We start from the raw sequence: 19,183 nt of genomic DNA, 5'->3' as shown, positions 1-19,183 counted from the left end.
TACCGACAGCTGTTTTCCAACCATCCTGGATGCACTAATTTGACTGTCCACCGGGTGGAGACTGGGTCACATCCCCCTATAAGATGTTCCCCTTTTCGGGTCACCAGGAAAACTGCCCAGGACCTACAAAGAGAGGTCAGGGACATGCTGGCTTTGGGGGTGATCCAGCCGTCTTCCAGCCCTTGGGCCTCGCCGGTGGTGCTGGTCCCCAAAAGGGATGGGTCGTTCCGGTTCTGTGTGGACTATCGAAAACTCAATGCCATCACCGTATCTGATGCCTACCCCATGCCCAGGCCTGACAAGCTCCTAGACAAGCTGGGAGGCACTCGGTACCTCACAACCATGGATCTTACCAAGGGCTACTGGCAAGTGCCGCTGGACACAGATGCTAGGCTGAAATCGGCCTTTATCACCCCTCTGGGGCTCTACGAGTTTCTGACCCTGCCCTTCGGCCTCAAGGGAGCGCCGGCCACCTTCCAGCGCCTGGTGGATCAGTTCCTGCAGCGGATGGAGAGTTTTGCCATGGCATATATTGACGATATCTGCGTCTTTAGCCGGACCTGGGAGAACCATGTGTCCCAGGTTAAACAAGTGCTGGACCGACTCCAGAAGGCTGGGCTAACCATAAAGGCTGAGAAGTGCAAGGTGGGGATGGCTGAAGTAGCTTACCTGGGCCATCAGGTGCGGAGAGGCTGCCTAAAGCCAGAACCAGCCAAGGTGGAGGTAATCAGAGACTGGCCTGCTCCCCAAACCAAAAAGCAGGTCCAGGCCTTTATTGGGATGGCGGGGTACCATCGTAGGTTCGTGCCCCACTTTAGGGCCATAGCCGCCCCTATCACTGAGCTGTGCAAGAAGGGGAAGCCAGACAAGGTGGTCTGGACCGAGCAGTGCCAGCAGGCTCTCCGGGCGCTGAAGGAGGCTCTGGTTAGTGGCCCAGTTCTGGCAAACCCAGATTTTGACAAACCCTTTATGGTGTTCACCGACGCCTCAGACACGGGACTGGGGGTGGTGTTAATGCAGGAGAATGAAAAGGGGGAGACACACCCTATCGTGTACCTGAGCAGGAAGTTGCTACCCCGGGAGCAGAACTACGCGGCCATCGAGAAGGAATGCCTGGCCATGGTGTGGGCCCTTAAGAAACTAGAGCCATATCTCTTTGGGCGACACTTCACCGTGTACACCGACCACTCTCCCCTGACCTGGCTGCACCAGATGAAAGGAGCCAATGCCAAGCTCCTGAGGTGGAGCCTGCTCCTGCAGGACTATGACATGGACGTGGTCCATGTGAAGGGAAGTGCCAACCTGATATCTGAAGCGTTTTCCCGGAGAGGGGGCCCTGAACTTCCTCATGTCACTGGTCAGAGTGACCCGCTCAGTTCAGTCTCGAAGGGGAAGAGCTGTGATGGAGTAGGGGCTATCCGTGTGGGAGATGGGAGAGCCGGGATTACTTTAGGTGAGAGACAAGTGCTCAGCCTGTAACCTGAGCCAGGAGCAGGCAGGGGTGTCAACACCTTTGCCTGGGAAGGTGGACAAAGGAAGGGTCCAGCTGGAGGGAGGGGAGTTAAGTTTTGGGCTGGGTGGTTGGAATTTAAGGGGATTAAGCTTCCTGGACCCCAGAGGGGCTTGATTGAGGGGTCCTGGCTGTGCCTCCAAGCTCTGCTGTAACCTGCATTCCTGTTGTCCAATAAACCTTCTGTTTTACTGGCTGGCTGAGAGTCACTGAGTCCCAGGCAGAGGGGTGCAGGACCGGACTCCCCCACACTCCGTGACAGAAGGGCCGGGCCAGCTTGAGGGTTAGAGGGCACAGCGGTTCCCAGAAGCCCCCCAGACTGCACCCCGGGTGACAACCCATCACACCCTAGAGTATACAAGTCTCAGCAGGTTTGTCTCATCCTGTCCTCCCTTTCTCCACCCAAGATACTTCCTGCCTCCCACCCTCCTATACCTTTACTGCTCCTCCCTCCAACCAGAACCCACCACCAGCTCCCTGAGAATCCCTTACCTGAGCCAGCTCCATTGCAGCCATTTCCTTCCCGCTGGGAGAGGGGATGATTTGGGGCGAAACGTGGACGTTATTCTGTAGCCTGCCAGGACGAGAAGGGCAATGTGAGAGAATTCAGACAGGGTTTCTGTCCTTTCCATATGTCGATTCCCCCCAGCATTTTTCCCTGGTAATGGACATTCCAGGTTCTGCCACACTGTGAAGCACAGAGTGACCTTATCCCAGTACAGGCCTAGCCCCCTCCCACCAGGCTGTAACCCTCTGAGACATGGTGAAACCCTCCCAGTAACAGAGTCTCTGTGTTACACTTATCAAGTTTGTGGACGATACCAAGCTGGGAGGGGTTGCAAGTGCTTTGGAGGACAGAATTAAAATTCAAAATGATCTGGACAAACTGGAGAAATGGTCTGAAGTAAACAGGATGAAATTCAATAAGGACAAATGCAAAGTACTCCACTTAGGAAGGAACAATCACTTGCACACATGCAAGACAGGAAATGACTGCCCAGGAAGGAGCACTGCAGAAACAGATCTGGGAGTCACAGTGGATCACAAGCTAAACATGAGTCAACAATGTTACACTGTTGCAAAAAAAGCAAGTATAATTCTGAGATGTATTAGCAGGAGTATTGTAAGTAAGACACAGGAAGTAATTCTTCCGCTCTACTCCGCACTGATTAGGCCTCCACTGGAATGGTGTGTCCAATTCTGGGTGCCACATTTCAGGAAAGATGTGGACAAATTGGAGAAAGTCCAGAGAAGAGCAACAAAAATGATTAAAGGTCTAGAGAACATGACCTATGAGGGAAGAATGAAAAAATTCTGTTTGTTTAGTCTGGAGAAGAGAAGACTGAGAAGGGACATGATCAGCTTTCAAGTACATAAAAGGTCATTTCAAGGAGGAGGGAGAAAAATTGTTCTTAACCTCTGCAGACAGGATAAAAAACAATGGGCTTAAATTGCAGCAAGGAAGGTTTAGGTTGGACATTAGGAAAAACTCCCTCACTGTCAGGGTGGTTAAGCACTGGAATAAATTGCCTAGAGAGGTTGTGGAATCTCCATCACTGGGGATTCAGAAAGAAAAAGGTTGAGAACCCCTGGAGTAAGGGACCATCTGTCACAGAGGTGAGCTCACCTGCGTGGCGAGATATATGGGATCACCCAAAGGGACTGTCTGTGATTCCATGTTAATGCTGTTACAGTGCCTGAAGCGTTTACACTGGATACTTGGTTGGTGAAATCTCCATACAGACCTCACACCCAATTTGGGGTTTGTGCCCTGCTTCTTACCAGTCTGCCTGAGGCTGGTGCTCGTGCTCTTAAGTCACTGAAGACAACGTTACAGAGAGAGGGGCTGTGACTTCCCCACGGTCACTGAACAGGTCTGTGACAGAGCCAGGAACAGACCCTGTTAATGCCAGAGCCCCGTCACCCGCAGCTTGGAAAGGTCCCCAGAGCACATTGTATTAGGCTGCAGGAAGAGGTGTGCAGGGACTGCAGCTGAGCTGCCCTGCCAAGACAGCCTGTGCATCCATGGACAAACCACCTTGCTGGGGGGTATCCCCTGGGTCAGGAGAAGTCAGTGTCCAGCCCTGTGGGGCTGTGCTCCTGGCTCATACCTCCAGCACTCACTGCTGCCCCTCCCTTATCAGCTGCACTGTTCAGCCAGTCCCAGGCCTCTGTGAGGTCACTTCCCCCCGCCCCCACCTCAAACCTTCAAACAGGGACATGGTGCACCAGTACAAATCATAGTGCACTAGTGTAAACTCTGTCTACACTAAGGGTTTGCACCAGTGCCTAAAACACCAGTGCGGCAGAGACCTTCAGAAACAGCAGTGCGGTGGCACTAGAACCTATTTCTAGCTGGGTCACAGACAGCCTGGGTGACCTTGGCCACGTCAATGTTTCTCCTCCCAACTTCAGTCTCTGTACCCAGCTGCCACTCACTGGGGTCTCCTCTCTCTCCAGAGCTGCTCACCACTACAATCTGTGTGGGTGTCCCCAGAGCTAAGGCAGTTCAGCTCTGAAATAGTCTTACAAGGGGGCTGGGGAGTCTCTTTCTCTGGAAGTTTTTAAGAACAGGCAGGACAAAGCTCTGTCAGAGATAATCTACAGATACTTGGTCCTGCCTCGGCAGAGAGAGCTGGACTTGATGACATCTTGAGGTCCTATCTAGCCCTACATGTCTAGGATGTGATTCAATATATACATATAAAAACACAACATACAGAATAAAACCCACCACAACATAATGTCAGGCAATTCAGGGGGAAAAAAAACACAACCTGCACTCCACAGCATAGAATGACAAATACAAAGGAGAAGAAAGCAATACGATGCAAACGACGACATCCTAGGACAAAAGTACACAACGGAAAATAGCTCAACTCAAACCAACACAGCACAGGCACCAAACAAGCTGAGGCAAAACAATGCACCACAAAACTGCTACACAACATGGTGCGATCACAGTTCCAAATGGCCCCATGCAAAACAGCTCAGCGTAGAACAGGACACAGCACAAAAGAGAATTATTTCAGTGTAGGCCTGGAAGGGATCTTGAGAGGGCGTCTACTCCAGCCCCCTGTGCTGAGGCAGGACCAAGTATCCCTAGACATTCCCAGACTGGTGTATCTCTAACCTGGTCTTAAAAACCTCCAGTGAAGGAAATTCCACAGCCTCCCTTGGAAGCCAATGAAAGGCAAACACTGACCAAAACAACGCTGCACACGCACACGCTGGGCCTGGGGTTAAGGGGAGAGGCAAGAATTCAAACAATCCGGGTTCAGTTTCCAGTTTTGCCCCAAATTCTCCATGCAAACTTGTTCAACACCGGCGGCTGGCCCGTGCCCGCTGACTTGGGCTCACACGGCTCAGGCTGTGGGGCAGTTTAATTGTGGTGTCCATGTTCCAGCTGGGGCTGCAGCCCAAGGTCTGGCACCCTCCCACCTCGCAGGGTCCTACAGCCTGGCCCCAGCCCAAGCCCAGACATCTACACTGCAATTAAACAGCCCCTTCGCCTGAGCCCTGTGAGCCTGAGTCACCTGGCATGGGCCAGCTGGGGGTTTTTAACGGCAGGGTAGAGATACCCTTGGTGTCTGTTCAGCACCTGTCACAATGGGGACCCTGATCTTGGTCAGTGTCTGTGCAGAGCCCTGCACAACAGGGGCCTTATCTCAGTTGGGGGCTCTGCAACTCCCAGCATTACAGGATCCTGGATTTTGTTTAGGGCCCCTGCAGCAACTGGCAAAATGTGGGGGCAGGATCTCTGTCAGGGTCTGTGCAGTGCCCAGTACAGTGGTGGGGTGTGATCTGGGTTGGAGTCAGTGCAGTGCCAGGCCCAACAGGGACACAGATCTCAATCGAGGTCTCTGAAGTGCCCAGCACAATGGACGCAGCGGTTTGGGTCACAGTCGTTCACTGCCTGGCACAAGGGGGGGGGGGGGGCCGTGATCTCAGTCCAGCTCTCAGTTTTACCTGGCACAATGTGGGGTCTGATCTCACCTGGGGTCTCTGCAGCAGCTGTCAGAACAGGGCCACGCTCAGTACGATAAGAGCCTTGATCTCAGTCACACACCTGGAGAGAAAAGTGGGAAGATTTTTGAGCATTAGATATCAGTATTTCAGAACTGAGGAGAAAATGGGGCACAAACTAAATATTTGCCAATATAAGGGACAAGCATCACGTGGGGAGATTTTATGTCACCATTCAACCACTCAAGAGGAAAGAGGGGAAATTGGAGGGGATTATACAGCGATATTAAATCAACAACAGAAGGGGATGGATTCTTCTTGCCTCACATTCACATGGCCGGCAGGGATACCTAGGTGATGTGGCTTTCACAAGGAAGAGGAGTGGGGCTGGAGTGAGGTCACTGGCTATGGGGAGGGGCTGGCAGTGGGGTCTGGGAATGTGACTAGTACAGGGGTCAGCAACCTTTCAGAAGTGCTGTGCCAAGTCTTCATTTATTCACTCTAATTTAAGGTTTTGCGTACCAGAAATACATTTTAATGCTTTTAGACTGTCTCTTTCTGTAAATCTATAATATAGAACTAAATTACTGTTGCATGTAAAGTATATAAGGTTTTTTAAATGTTTAAGAAACTTTATTTAAAATTAAATTAAAATGCAGAGCCTCCCTCGGACCGGTGGCCAGGACCCAGGCACTGTGAGTGCCACTGAAAATCAGCTCATGTGCCATAGGTTGGCTACCCCGGCCAACAGCTGGTGGGGTGAGGGTGGGCTGCTGGGTTCGGCAGGTGGGGGAGGGGAAGTAGCTGGGACTGGGAAACCTGGGGCTGGGCCGTCTCCATGGGGGACACTTGCTCCTCCCTCCCCTTCCTGGCCCTTCCCAGGCCCCGTTGCCAGCAGAGAGTGGCCCCCCCAGCCCAGCCCAGAGGTGTCCCTGTCTCAGGGCCCCCCCAGCCTCTGCCCATTCACCCTCTGCCCAGCTCATAAATCACTCGCGGGAACCATTTCCCACCCGCACAAGGACAAATCCCTGCAGGTGGAAATGGGGGAAACCCCCAAACCTGAGACCTGAACTGGCCACTGGCGAAGGGGAGAGAAAATGGGGCACAATCGGGGACAGGGAACTTCTCAGGGGTTGGGGAGGGGGTCACCCTGGGCGCTGCTCGTGGCTCTCTAGGGAGAAAGGGGGCAGGACGGGGAGGAGGGGGGTCCCCACGGGAGGGGGCAGCGGTAAATCCGAGGGGATCTCCGCCCCCTTTCTCTCCCGCTCCTCGGGGTCACCTGCTCCCGGCCATGTCCGGGCTGCACCGACATTTCCCGCCCCTCCCCCAGCCCGGTCTCACCCCCCAGCCCCACGCAGGGACCCCAGGGTTAATGACGGGCTCTCCCGCCGCGATCTGCGCATGCCCAGAGCCCCACCGGCACCAACCCTTCTCCGGCCCGGGAGAGGCTCCAACGGCCCCGCGCGAGCCAGGAAGAGCCGCAGCGCCCAACGCTCCTTTGCAGCCCGGCTCCGTCTCCTCTGCCGACGTCACTTCCGCTTCTGGGAGAGTCAGGAACTACATCTCCCAGCCTGCCCCGGGGCCGTTTCCACAGCCCAGGGAAGGGAGGGTTTCAGTAGCTGTTACTGCGCATGCTCCTTGGGAGCCCAGCTGGGGGCGGGAGAACAAAGCTGCTGCTGCTGCTGCCGCCTCCGCGTGAGCCGGCCCCGGCTGAGCTGCTGCTCCCCGGGGGGGGGGATTTCTCCAGCTGGGCCCCGCCCCCCGGGCTCTGCACGCCCCAGCCCCGCCAGGAGCTCCTCCCCACTCCAGGGGCAGCCATGTGCTGGGGAATGACTCAGGGCAACAATTTCCCACCTAAACAAGGACAAATCGCGGCAGATCAAGTGGGGGGGGAAAGCTGCCCCATCGGAGAGCTTTTAAATGGACACGGGAGACGTAGAGAGAGACCAGGGAAATCGGAGGAGATTAGAGAGCTCATCATTGGTGGGGATCTCCTGGATTTTCTAGCCACGTGTGATAATGGGGGAAAAGGGGAAAAGCTGGAGAGACTTTGTAGGTGGGAGGACGGGGCACAAACAGGGCAGGATTCAGTGAACTCACCTCCCCCCCCCCCGCGGGAATTTCCTGGCTGCACAAAACAGTTCAAATGTCCCGCCCCAGTGACCTTCCCCGCCCGGATCTTCCCTTTAGCCCCTCAGCTCCCCCACCTGCCTGACACCCCCATCAATTCCCTGCTCAGCCCCTGCCCCCGCTCCCTGTTGCTCCTCGCCTGTCATAGCCCCGCCCCACCTCCCTGACCCCATCAATTCCCTGCTCAGCCCCGCCCCGCCCCTGTTGCTCCTCGCCCATCCCAGCCCCGCCCCAGCGGAACGTTCCGGCTGATTCGGGCGGGGAAGGGCAGCGGCTTCAGCAGCTGCTACTGAGCATGCGCAGTGCCCGAGAGCAGCACAGGGCTATGGGGAGCGATTTAATGCCCCGCCCCCCCGCCGGGCCCCCCATCCCAGCGGGGGGCGGATCCTGCTGCGGCTCCGCTGGGGCTGAGGCGGCTCCGAGGCTTCTCCCGGGTTCCCCGGGGCAAAATTCCACCCTTTCTCTTTCATTTCTGAACGTTGCTCTCAAAGCTCAGGATTTCCCTCTTTCTATGTCATTATCAAATGTTAGTTAAAAATCCTCTCGGGTTTGGGGCTGTTCCCCGTGTTTCTAAATCCCACCAACTTCTTCCTTCGAGGGAACCTGTTGCCCTGAGTTCTTCTCCATCCTGGATGTTGTAGGGAGTTAAATTGCCCAGAGATCATCTTTCCCGACTCCTTTGAGAATCATTTGTTCCCTCCTTTACCTCTGTTAAAATGTTTGCTGAAGAAAGAGACCAGCCAGATATTTAATACCCATCAAAGCCAGAGGCCTCCCCCTGTTTGGGGGTCAGTGGTTCCCAGCCGGTAACGGATAGTTGGCTGGACCCTTTTCTTTTCTCCAGCTGGCATGGGATGAGGAGGTCACTCTGAGTGTAGTGTGGGTCCAGAAGTATCCTAAACCCCATGACAAGTGGTCTCTGTGATGTAGCCACCTCTGGGGTGGCTCCATGGTGACCATTATTTGCTAGTGACAGGCCATGGACATGTCTTACCTCTCTGCTGAAGGGCAGGCGGGGGTCCTAGGAGGGCAGTGGGGGAATCCCAGGAAGGCAGTGAGTTCCTAATTGGGGTCCCTCGCTGGTGGGGGCTCTTGGTGGGATTCCCAGCCTGGCAGTGAAGATCTGGTGGGGGTTCTCTGGCCGGTGGGGCTCTGAGGGGTATCTGGGATCTCTCTGGCCAGGGATTCTGGGAGTTCGGTCCCAGGAAATATCTGGTGGGACCCTGGATGGGGGGTTCTGGGTTCTGGGTACTGGGGGTGTTGGGGGCCCCTGGATGGAGGCTCTGGGGGCTGCTACTAACCATGTTCCTTCTCTCTGATCAGCTTGTGCCAGAATCCTGGCTCCAAGCACTGCCCGACATTCCCTGGCCAGGCCCAGTCACTGTGATAACTTTCTAGCCACTTATCAAACACTGTGAGGTGAAATCACAGATTTTGCTTTTCTCCCCTCTTGAAAACTGCAGGAACTTCCAGTTCCATTGGGAAAACTCCTGCCCGATTCCTTGTCCTAGATCTGGAGGGTGAGGGAAGTGGGAAGGAGTGCTACACTATGGCACTATCTTCCACAGCATTCTGGACTCGTGAGCTCTCTCCTGCGGTCCATCACCCCCATCTGACAAACAGAGGCTAAGGACACCATTCCTTACCCAGCCTGGCTAATAGCTATTAATGGAGTTAACCTCCATGGATTTATCCAGTTCTCTTTTAAACCCTGTTATATTCCTAGCCCTCACAACCTGCTCAGGCAAGGAGTCCCACAGGCTGAGTGTGCGTTGTGTGAAGAAATACTTCCTTTTGTTTGTTCTAAACCTGCTTCCTATTAATTTTCATTTGGTGATTCCTAGTCCTTGTGTTATGAGCAGTAAATAACACTTCCTTATTCACTTTCTCCACGCCAGTGATGATTTTATAGACCTCTCTCATATCCCCCCTTTGTCTCTTTTCCAAGCTGAAAAGTCCCTGTCTTTTAATCTCACCTCATACAGAAGTTGTTCCATACCCCTAATCATTTTTTTTGTTCTTTTCTGAACCTTTTCCAATTCCAATATATCTTCTTTGAGATGGGGAGACCACATCTGCACGCAGTATTCAAGATGTGGGTGTACCATGGATTTATAGAGAGGCAATATGACATTTTCTGTCTTATTATCTATCCCTTTCTTAATGACTCCCAACTTCTTGTTTGCTTTTTGAGAGCCACTGCACGTTGAGTGGATGTTTTCAGAGAACTATCCACAATGACTCCAAAATCTCTCGAGTGGAAACATAATTTAGACCCCATAATTTTATGTATAGTTGAGATTGTTTTCCAATGAGCTGCACTATGTGTTATCCTGACATCTAGTACTGCTGAGATCCTGCAATCAGTGATATCCCTGCCCTTCCTGTTCCCTTTCTCCCCTGAACCCCACCAGCCCATAGTTACTGTTCCCAGCTTCCCCAGGACTCTCTCATTGTCTCTGGACCTGTCTGTCAGCAAGAAGCAGTGCCAGGGAGACTTGCCCTCTCTCTAGAGACTTCGATTTCTGGGACATGGATTTACTTTCTATGTGTTCTAGGAGACTCTTTGAAATTGAGTGTCTGTGACATTAACCATAGTGCAATCTGGACTGTTGAACAGCTGTGAGATTCAGTTCCCAAGCTGGGGTGCCTTTTACACTGCTTTACTGTGAGAACAGCCACTCCTGGGCAGGTAACACACAGTCTCCAGCATGTAACTCTCTCCCAGCTACACAGTATTGAGTGCTGCTAGACAGCGACTCTTGAATTACAGTACCCCACAAGAGAACCCCAGAAAATTCTCTGCTCCCAGACTTCTCCCAGAAATGTGCATCTTGCACTGTCCAGCACACTACTGAACAATGGGAGCTCATATGAAATCTGTCATTTCATCAGTGGAAAATGATGTGCCAACCTTGTCATTCCAAATGGAGTTTCCAACACACTTGAATCCAAACACACTGGTTAGATAAAACAATAAAACAAAATTGTTAACTGCCGGAAAAAAATCTTTTCAGTGGCTAAGGGTAATGAGGCATAAAAGTCAGAATTGTTTACAAAAGAAATGCAAAGATAAAACACAAATTAACATCTAAGTTAACAAGCTAAAATGGATTCAAAACAAATGTTTCTGTCTCCATGTGCTGAGACAGGCTGGCTTTCCTTTCAGCCAGGACTCCCCCGTAACCTGCCCCTGCCTCCCAAGTTCAGTTCTTCAGGATTTGTCATGGGCAGAGGGAAAGTGGAGAGAGAGAGAGTCCCAAGCATTTTCCTCACCTCTTTTTATAATTCAGTCCTTTCTATTAGAAACAACTTCAATTCTCAGCTGAGTCATGGTGACAGGCATAGGCGCCGACTTATATGGGGCGCTGGGGCTTTAGCCCCAGGAATATTCCCAAGCAGGGGCTCTGCCCCACCAATGTTTTCTCCCCTGCTTGGAGCGCACCCCCCGCCGCCGCCGCCGCCGCCACCGTCGCCACGGCTGGAGCTTCCCCCCTCCCTGCCCGGCAGGGGCGGCTCTAGGCACCAGCAAAACAAGCTGGTGCCTAGAGCTGGGGCCCCAGCTCATCCTGCCGCTGCGAGCGCAGGAGCGGCCTGTCCCCTGCAGCCGGGGCAGGGCCCCGGCTCCGCTTGGGGGAGAGGGATGGCCCCTTACCGGTAGCACGGCCCCGCCTGGCTGCAGAGGACGGGCCGCTCCTCCTCCGCTTGTTCGCGCCCGGGTCCTACACAGCGCAGCAGCAGCAGCTTGGCTGGGGGGGGCGGGGCTAAGCTCCGCCCCGCTCAGAGCCGCGTGGTCAGGGGGCGGGGCTGGGAGCGCCAGGCCGAGCGGCTCCTCCCCGGACCACGCGGCTCGGAGCCGGGAAGAGCTCAGCCCTCCAGGAGCCATGCGGCTGCCTCGCTGGGCAGGGCCACTTCGAGGCGCGCAGTGAGCCGGGGTAAGCAGCCGGGGCCAGGGGGTTGGCTAAGGGGCAGGGAGTCCCGGGGACACTCAGGGGGCACAGGTTCTGTGGGGGGAGGGGCGGTCAGGGGCCAGGGAAGGGGGGTTGGATTGGGGGGGGTCTCAGGGAGGTGGTTGTCAGGCACCCCCCGACCCCAGTAGCCCCCAGGCCCAGCCCGGACCCCCAGCTCCAAGCCCAGCCCCTCTGAGGTGGGCACCCCCCCAACCCCATCCTCCCCACCCAGCCCTGTCCCCCAGCTCCAAGCCCAGCCCCTCTGAGATGGGCACCCCCAAACCCATCCTCCTCCCAGCCCTGACCCCAGCTCCAAGCCCAGCCCCTCTGAGATGGGCACCCCCAAACCCATCCTCCCCACCCAGCCCTGTCCCCAGCTCCAAGCCCAGCCACTCTGAGGTGGGCACCCCAAACCCATCCTCCCCACCCAGCCCTGACCCCCAGCTCCAAGCCCAGCCCCTCTGATCCGGACACCCCTGTACCCACTCCCCCACAGCCCTGACCCCCAGCTCTGAGCCCAGCCCCTCTGAGCTGGGCACCCTGACACCATCCCCACAGCCCTGACCCCAGCTCTGAGCCCAGCTGCTCTGAGGTGGGCACCCTGACCCCATCCCCACAGCCCTGACCCCAGCTCTGAGCCCAGCTGCTCTGAGATGGGCACTCCCGACACCATCTCCTCACCCCAGACCCCCAGCCCGAGCCCAGCCCCGTTGAGCCGGGCACCCCGACCCCATCCCCACCCCAGACCCCCAGCTCTGAGGCGAGCCCTCTGAGCCAGACAACCTCCGACCCCATCTCCCCACAGTCCTGAGCCCAGCCCCTGTGAGCCAGGCACCCCCAGAGCCCAGCTCCCACCCAGCCCTGGGCAACAGCAGCACCACCTCCAGGCAGTGACAGCCCATTGGCACCAACCATCACCCAGCAACAGCCCATTATGTAATTGCAAATGTAGACAGACCAGTAAAGCATTTAATGTTTTTAAATAATGTATTTGGTGTATTTTCAAATTATTACAAATTAATTTTCACTAGTTATTTTTTACATTTCCAAATACATGTTACTATAGTATTGCAACTTTTTTTTATGGAAGGGGCCCCCAAAATTGCTTTGCCCCAGGCCCCCTGAATCCTCTGGGCGGCCCTACCCAGTGTGTGTGAGGAGCTGGGGAGGGACGGAAACGGGGTCCCCTGGAGCCGAGCCCGGGCTGCGATGGCGAGGGGCTCCTGGAGTGTGTGAGGAGGTGAGCGGCCGGCTGGGTTTCGGTGCTGAGCAGGTAGCCCCGCAGCCGGAGATCCTTGCCTTCCCTCCTGCCGGGGCTGGGCCAGGGCACCGTGAGGCTGAAGAGCAGCAGGTCCAGGGGGCTCTCCAGGTCCTCGGCTGCCAGCATGTCGGGGGTGAGGGCGGTGAGCGCGAACTGATCCACCTTGGCCACCAGCAGTGCTGCGAAGCCCAGGGAGGGGGCCGTGTTCTTTGCGCCACCCCGTAGCCGCGCCGCCACCTGGAAGTACTCCCGCTCCGCGCCGCCCAGCAGCTCCACCCGCATGGGGACAGAGTCACAGCTGGGCCAGGGTTTGGCTGCAGTGTGCTGGTAGCGGATCCCACATTTGGGGGGGAGCCCAGTGCTGGGGCAACAGGGGGTGTGCGGGGGGGGGCTCATGTCTGGGGGCGGGGGAGGGCAGCCAAAAAATGTTTTGCTTGGGGCGGCAAAAAACCTAGAGCCGGCCCTGCCGCCCGGCCCCAGAGCTTCCCTGCCTGAACACAGACCAGACAGCGTGTCTCTCTCCCTTGCCTCTGCTGCTGCCGGCTGCTGCCTAAGGCAATGCAAGCTGCTGTTGCTTGCTGGAGCACCGGCCGGGGGAGGGGAGCGGAGTGGAGGGGGCTGTGCCATGTTTGGCAGCCCTCCCCTCCCCCTACCTGGAGGAGAGGCAAAGAGGACTTCCGGCCAGGACTCGGAGACTGACCTCACTCACCTGAGCAGCTGCTGGGGCTTCCGTGAGTGTTTGACCCTATGATTCCCGCCCCCAGCCCCAGCCCCAGCCCCCACTCCTGCCCAACGCTGGGGAAGGGGCAGCCCCATGCCATCCCCTCCCACCGTCCCCCAGTGAAGCTACGGTGAGGGGCAGCAGGCTGCAGCCTGCAGCAGGGGTCAGGGAGGCAGGAAGCCATATATGAAGGCAGTGCCCCTCCCCTCCAGCACCCACCCACCACAGGGCAGATGGGGGAGGGGATTCATAGACCTACCTGAGCAGCTGGGGCTTGGGTGAATTTTATGACACCCTGCTCCCCTGCCCCATAGCCATCACCATGCAGACCCCACTTCTGCCCCATGCTGGGCAAGGGGCAGCCCCATCCACAGTGAAGTTATGGTGAGGGGCAGTAACATGGAAGGCCACCTGTGATGGCAACCCCCACCCCCTAGTACCCATCATAGAGGAGGTGAGTGAGCTTTCTGGACCTGAGAGGGGGCCTAGGAGCATGTGCAGTGACTGTGGTGCAGAGTGAGTGTGCTGTGGGGGCTAGGGGGGCAGAGGAGGGGTCCCTCCCCTGGAGCTTGCTGCTGCCAGTGGTGGTGATGGGGCGTCCTCTCTGGCCCTAGCCCTGGGGCAGCCTGTCTGCACCCCAAGTTCCTCATCCTCAGCCCTGGCTCACCCCAAAGCCTGCACCCCCAGCACCGAGCACGCTCCTGCACTGTGAACCCCTCATCCCCAGCCCCACCCCAGAACCCTCACCTGAGGGGAAAAAGTGCAATTTAAATTTGGTGGTCAGTTTGGAGTATCATTGTATTTAGCACAATATTTGATTATTTTACACCCTTCAAAGTATGTAACTGGTCATATACAGGTGTTTTCTCTGAGTACTGTCTGTGTGCCTCAGTTTCCCCAATGCATTTCTTAAGGCTCTAGATGGTGGGATAAGGGGGTGTGATTGTTGTAAAGCCCTAGAGGGCCAGTGTGATGCCGTCTGCACAGAGAATGGCCGACACCCTGTCTCCAGGCAACTGATGGCCTGGGCCACCCCCCTGCAAGGTGCCAACTGAAGGTGTTGGAGAACAAAGAGATCAGGTGGCCTCCTAATGCCTGGAGAAGAGACAAAGGCCAGAGGAGGGAGTGTCAGTGCCTGTGCGGACTTCCGGGAAGCGCATGGTGTGGAAGGGGATGCTGGGATGCTTTGGAACAACTCCATATAAAGCCAGTCAGGACTCTGGGGGAGCCTCCTCTCTGAGCATACTGTCTCCAGGGCAAGAAGCTTACACCTTCCTGGGTCTGACCTCGGAGCATTCAGCATGCCCTTCCACACCATGCACTTTCCGCAGCGAGTGTGCCCAGGCAGGTCCTGGGGCAACCAGAGGTCCCTGCACCCCAACTCCGCAGTCAGACGTGACTCTCAGCCAGACAGTAAAACAGAAGGTTTATTAGATGACAGGAACACAGTCTAAAACAGAGCTTGTAGGTACAGAAAACAGGACCTCAGTCAGGTCCATCTTGGGGGGTGGGGAGCCCAGACCCAAGTTCTGGGCCTCTCCCGATTTCCCCAGCCAGCTCCAAACTGACACTCCCTCATCTGGCCTTTGTGTCTCTTCCGGACAAGGAGGCCACCTGATCTCTTTGTCCCCAACACCATCAGTTGGCACTTTGCAGGGGAAACTGAGGCACCCACACAGTATTCAGAGAAAACATTAAGAACATTCCCACTTTGTCACAACAGGTGCAACAAAATTTAATACTGTATATTAAAGCAGGCAAGTGCTGCTTCTGACTTTCCACTTTTAATTGACCCTTGTAATCTTGTAGTGCTGACGCATTGTAGCTTCATTTTATATCAGCTTACAGGGTGAGAGCGGGGGGGGGGGACACCACCATTTTGGGCCCCACCAAAAATTATACGAACCTGCCGCCTATGGTGACAGGCTGTCTGTTGGAGATATGAGTTTCAGGTCTACCTCTGATAGAATGTAAATGTCTTCTTCACACCTTCCCCCTGCCAGCGAATTGCTGTTTGCCTTGCTGTCTCTGAGGAACTGGTCTGTGGGTGTTCCCCAGAATTGTAACTTTTTGTAATATCCTACAGTAAAATCTCATAACTTTACATACAGTGTTGCTACACATTTTAACAGGAGGATAATATTCAGTAGATTATGTGATTTCAAGTGATACTTCACAAACCATACTGTGTACAAAATTGATCATAATTTTCCAGAAGAGTGAACATTGGATTACAGACTGACACAGGGCCTGTGTGTGTGTTCCCAGCAGATATGTGGATTTTTCAATCCCTCCTAAGCAAAGTGTTCTGCATCTTCAAGGACCTGGTTTACTAAGTGTGACACTGCATGGAATTGTGAGACGCTTCCTATTATTATTACTTTGCAATTTTATCATATTGGTATTAATAATTAATTGTGCTAGATATGCCATGTTAGGTGTCAGGGAAAATGTTATAATTTTCCAAGTATGATCATTTTTTTTGTTTGTATCACCTTTGTATTGTGAGATATAGATACGTAGGGTATATCTGTATTCCAGACTGTGGACTATGTTTCTGGGTGACACCCTCAGATCTATTGGCATCAGCACTGCCTAGCCTGTTTGATGGCCCGTCCAGGGTCATCAGCTGTACAATGAATCCATGGAAAGGATCAAGGGGATACACCGATTGAGTCAGCAAGACATGCCGGGGAATGCCTGTGTAACGAACGCCAAGGATTTTCCAGGCCTGTAACACTCGCTTCCTCCCCTCTGCAGAAACGGAGCCTTAGAGCAGCCTGGATCCAGCATGGGAGCTGAGACCCCACGGGGCCCTGGGAGCTGTAGTTCCTTGGCCAGCTCCCTGCCTTGGAGCAGGGAAGGAACTACATTTCCCAGCATTCCCTTGGCTGTTATCAACAGGAAAGGGAGGGGGGAAGCTGTGAGACTCCATGCGCTGCAGCTTGCTGTGGCTGGGGAGCTGGCTGCTAGAAGGGGGTGGCAGTGTGAATGGGGAACAAGTGTGCCCAAGGAGTAGAAGGCTTTGGCCCAGGTAGCACCCTCAGAAGACTTCCCCAGACTGGCTTAGGGATGCTGGTGTGACCTCGCCTGGCAGCCCCCAAGGAAGGAACTGGGTGGACTAAATGGACAGTGTCCCCTTCTATCTGAAGCCTGGCAAGGGAGGTATGTGGATCCCACCAGAAGTTAAAATGGTAAGTAAGGGAGGGGAGGCTTTACTAGAGGACCTGGGCAGCTTCAGAATCAGCACAGGAGGATTTCCACTTCTGAGCCATGAATATAGAAATTGACTTTTTCCTTTCCAGATTTAGCTAATGTTCAGAAAGGGAATCTAGCGCCTGCCTTCCAAATTTGAACACCCTCAAAATTCAGGAGTGCTCAAGCTCAATTTGGGCAGCTGTTACTTCATTTCTCCCAAATCAAATATGCTGATCCACTATCATTTGCTGTAGGAAAAAGTAGGATAAAATTGAGCAACAAATGCTGGGGTCTTCCCAGTGCTCACTAGGGCTGGAATTGCTATTTTCAACAGCCATTACTTTTTTTTTTTTTTTAGTTTTGCTTGTTTAAAAGGAAGACAGTGATATTGCACTGGCAAATCCCCCATAGAAACAAAGAGTGGAACAAAAGAATAATAAAGGCACCTCAAGTTTTCCTCATTTATGTAGGACAGTCTTATAAGATGGATCCAGACATCTTCCAATCACACAAGCTGAAAATTATTCCACTTTACTGTAGTAACCATGCGGGAACCAGTCCTGTATGTGTTCTGTGCGCATCCAAAATCCCTGCTGAACTCAGAATCACCATCTCACCATCTCTTTTGTGACCATCTCACCTGATATGGTCAGCCCTTGTAAGGGAAGCAGGTTCACATTTAGTGATTGGGTGGGAAGCGTCTCAGAAAAAGTTAGGTGCTGTAGGAGGTGTTGCTTATTCATGAGTGTAACCTTCCTGTTACACTAGTAAACCAGTGCTGCACAGCAGGCACTTTGCTCCTGGAGTCTAGAATGGGGCCTTTGCGTCTATACACAGCCCATTAAAGACAATGAAAAGCCTCCCACTCACTTCAACAGGCTTTGGCCAGAACTGGTTATACACAGGGTAACCCCACTGTCTTCACAGGGTCCTGGTCTCACAGCGGAGGGGGGGCATGTGAGCTTGTTGCAGAGCTGCTGCTCCGGGACGGGAATCTCCTGGCACCCCAGCCTCCAAAATCATCCAGGCTTCACTTTCGGCATGACTAGGTGCTGGCTGAGGGGGGCATGAGAATTGATGGCCTCTGCTGCAGGTGATGGGAATCGCAGGTATTTAAAGCCATGGCCTAGAGGAGGGAAGTGCCTAACTGCAGAGTCTGCAGCTGCCTAGGGCCAGGGCTGAGGATTTAGAGTCCCTAGTGCTGCCGTTGCAAGGTTCAAGCAATGCCGTGACTGGTGACATGGGGGGTACTGGAGACATGGCTAGAGAAGGTCTGAATGAGGAAGGAGATAAATCTGTGGGGAGTTTCCTTGATCACTATGAAAGTTCTGCTCACTGTGGACAATGGTAAACCCACCTGGGTGTACAGCTCAATAAGAAAACCCGGGGGCTGAGGGAGCTGTGTATGGCAATGCATATAGTCATGGAGAGGTGTGTGATCAAAATGAAAAATGTCTCTGAGGTTCAGTACCCGGTATGCTATGGCACCAATGGCACTGCCCCACCAGGCCCACACTCGGAGCCCACAGTGACTATATAGGGGCCTACAAATATGTTTGGTACCAGGACCCACAGAAGGTTAATCTGGTCCTGACTGCCTGAGCACTATTTCAGCCCCACATTTTTGGGTGGACCTCCCACAGTGGGAGCTGCAGAGCCCTCCCCCGCAAAACACACACCCACCCCATCCTACCTCCTGGTGTTGGGAGGGGAACAGGAGAAAGGACAAAAGAAGCAAGAGAAGAAGAGAAAGGAGGGAGGGAGGGAGGAAAAGGTGAAACAAAAAGGACAAACCCTAATGTCCCCGGTGATTCTAAGGGACAAAATCCCAGGTGTGCAATAAAATTCTGCCTCCTTAAGCTCAAGTTTTCCATGCCTAGAACTCAACTGTCACCAGATGGATCAGACTGAACAGGTTTCAAACCTCCAGGAGGCTCTTACCTTCTAAACAGGGACGGCTGTTTTCTAGTAAAATCACGAAAAGGGAAGGAGGAAACTCGAAAGAGGTTCCTCCTGGCGCTCACGTCCGTGAACCCGAATACTCTCTCAGTCCTCAAAGAGAGACCTGGAGAAGGAGACTTGCTGCAGCAAAGCCACAGGGGTCTCTCAGGTTTCCCTGGCCCCTCGCCCCTGTCCTGCCTGGCTGATGTCAGCATCTCTCTGTGAGGTCACCACCTTGGACCAATAGGCTGAGGTCCTGCAAAAGGCCTTTGTGATGTCACTGCCACACCCCTCCCTTGCTGTGCCAATGTCCTGCCCCTGGCCAGGCACTTTGCAGGTTTGAGCTACTCCCTGTGGATCACCCCACTCAAGGAGCTTTTCTGCAGAGCATCCTCAGATGTCTGAGCACACCAGTGCCATGGCAACGAACTGACACACGTGACACCAAAATGAGATCATTAATATACTAACCTAGAGGAGAAGGACACTGCAGCATTAGTAGGGGA

General features: G+C 54.2%; 1 pseudogene; it reads right to left on the bottom strand.

The window, feature by feature from the left end:
• LOC120381639 overlaps nt 1–19,183 on the bottom strand; it is a 318,539-nt pseudogene that overhangs the window by 18,369 nt on the left and 280,987 nt on the right.

The sequence above is a fragment of the Mauremys reevesii genome, linkage group 14 (genome assembly GCF_016161935.1).
Source record: "Mauremys reevesii isolate NIE-2019 linkage group 14, ASM1616193v1, whole genome shotgun sequence".
NCBI lineage: Eukaryota > Metazoa > Chordata > Testudines > Geoemydidae > Mauremys > Mauremys reevesii.
The sequence above is the reverse complement of the archived record's forward strand: the minus strand, read 5'-3'. Positions and strand labels throughout refer to the sequence as shown.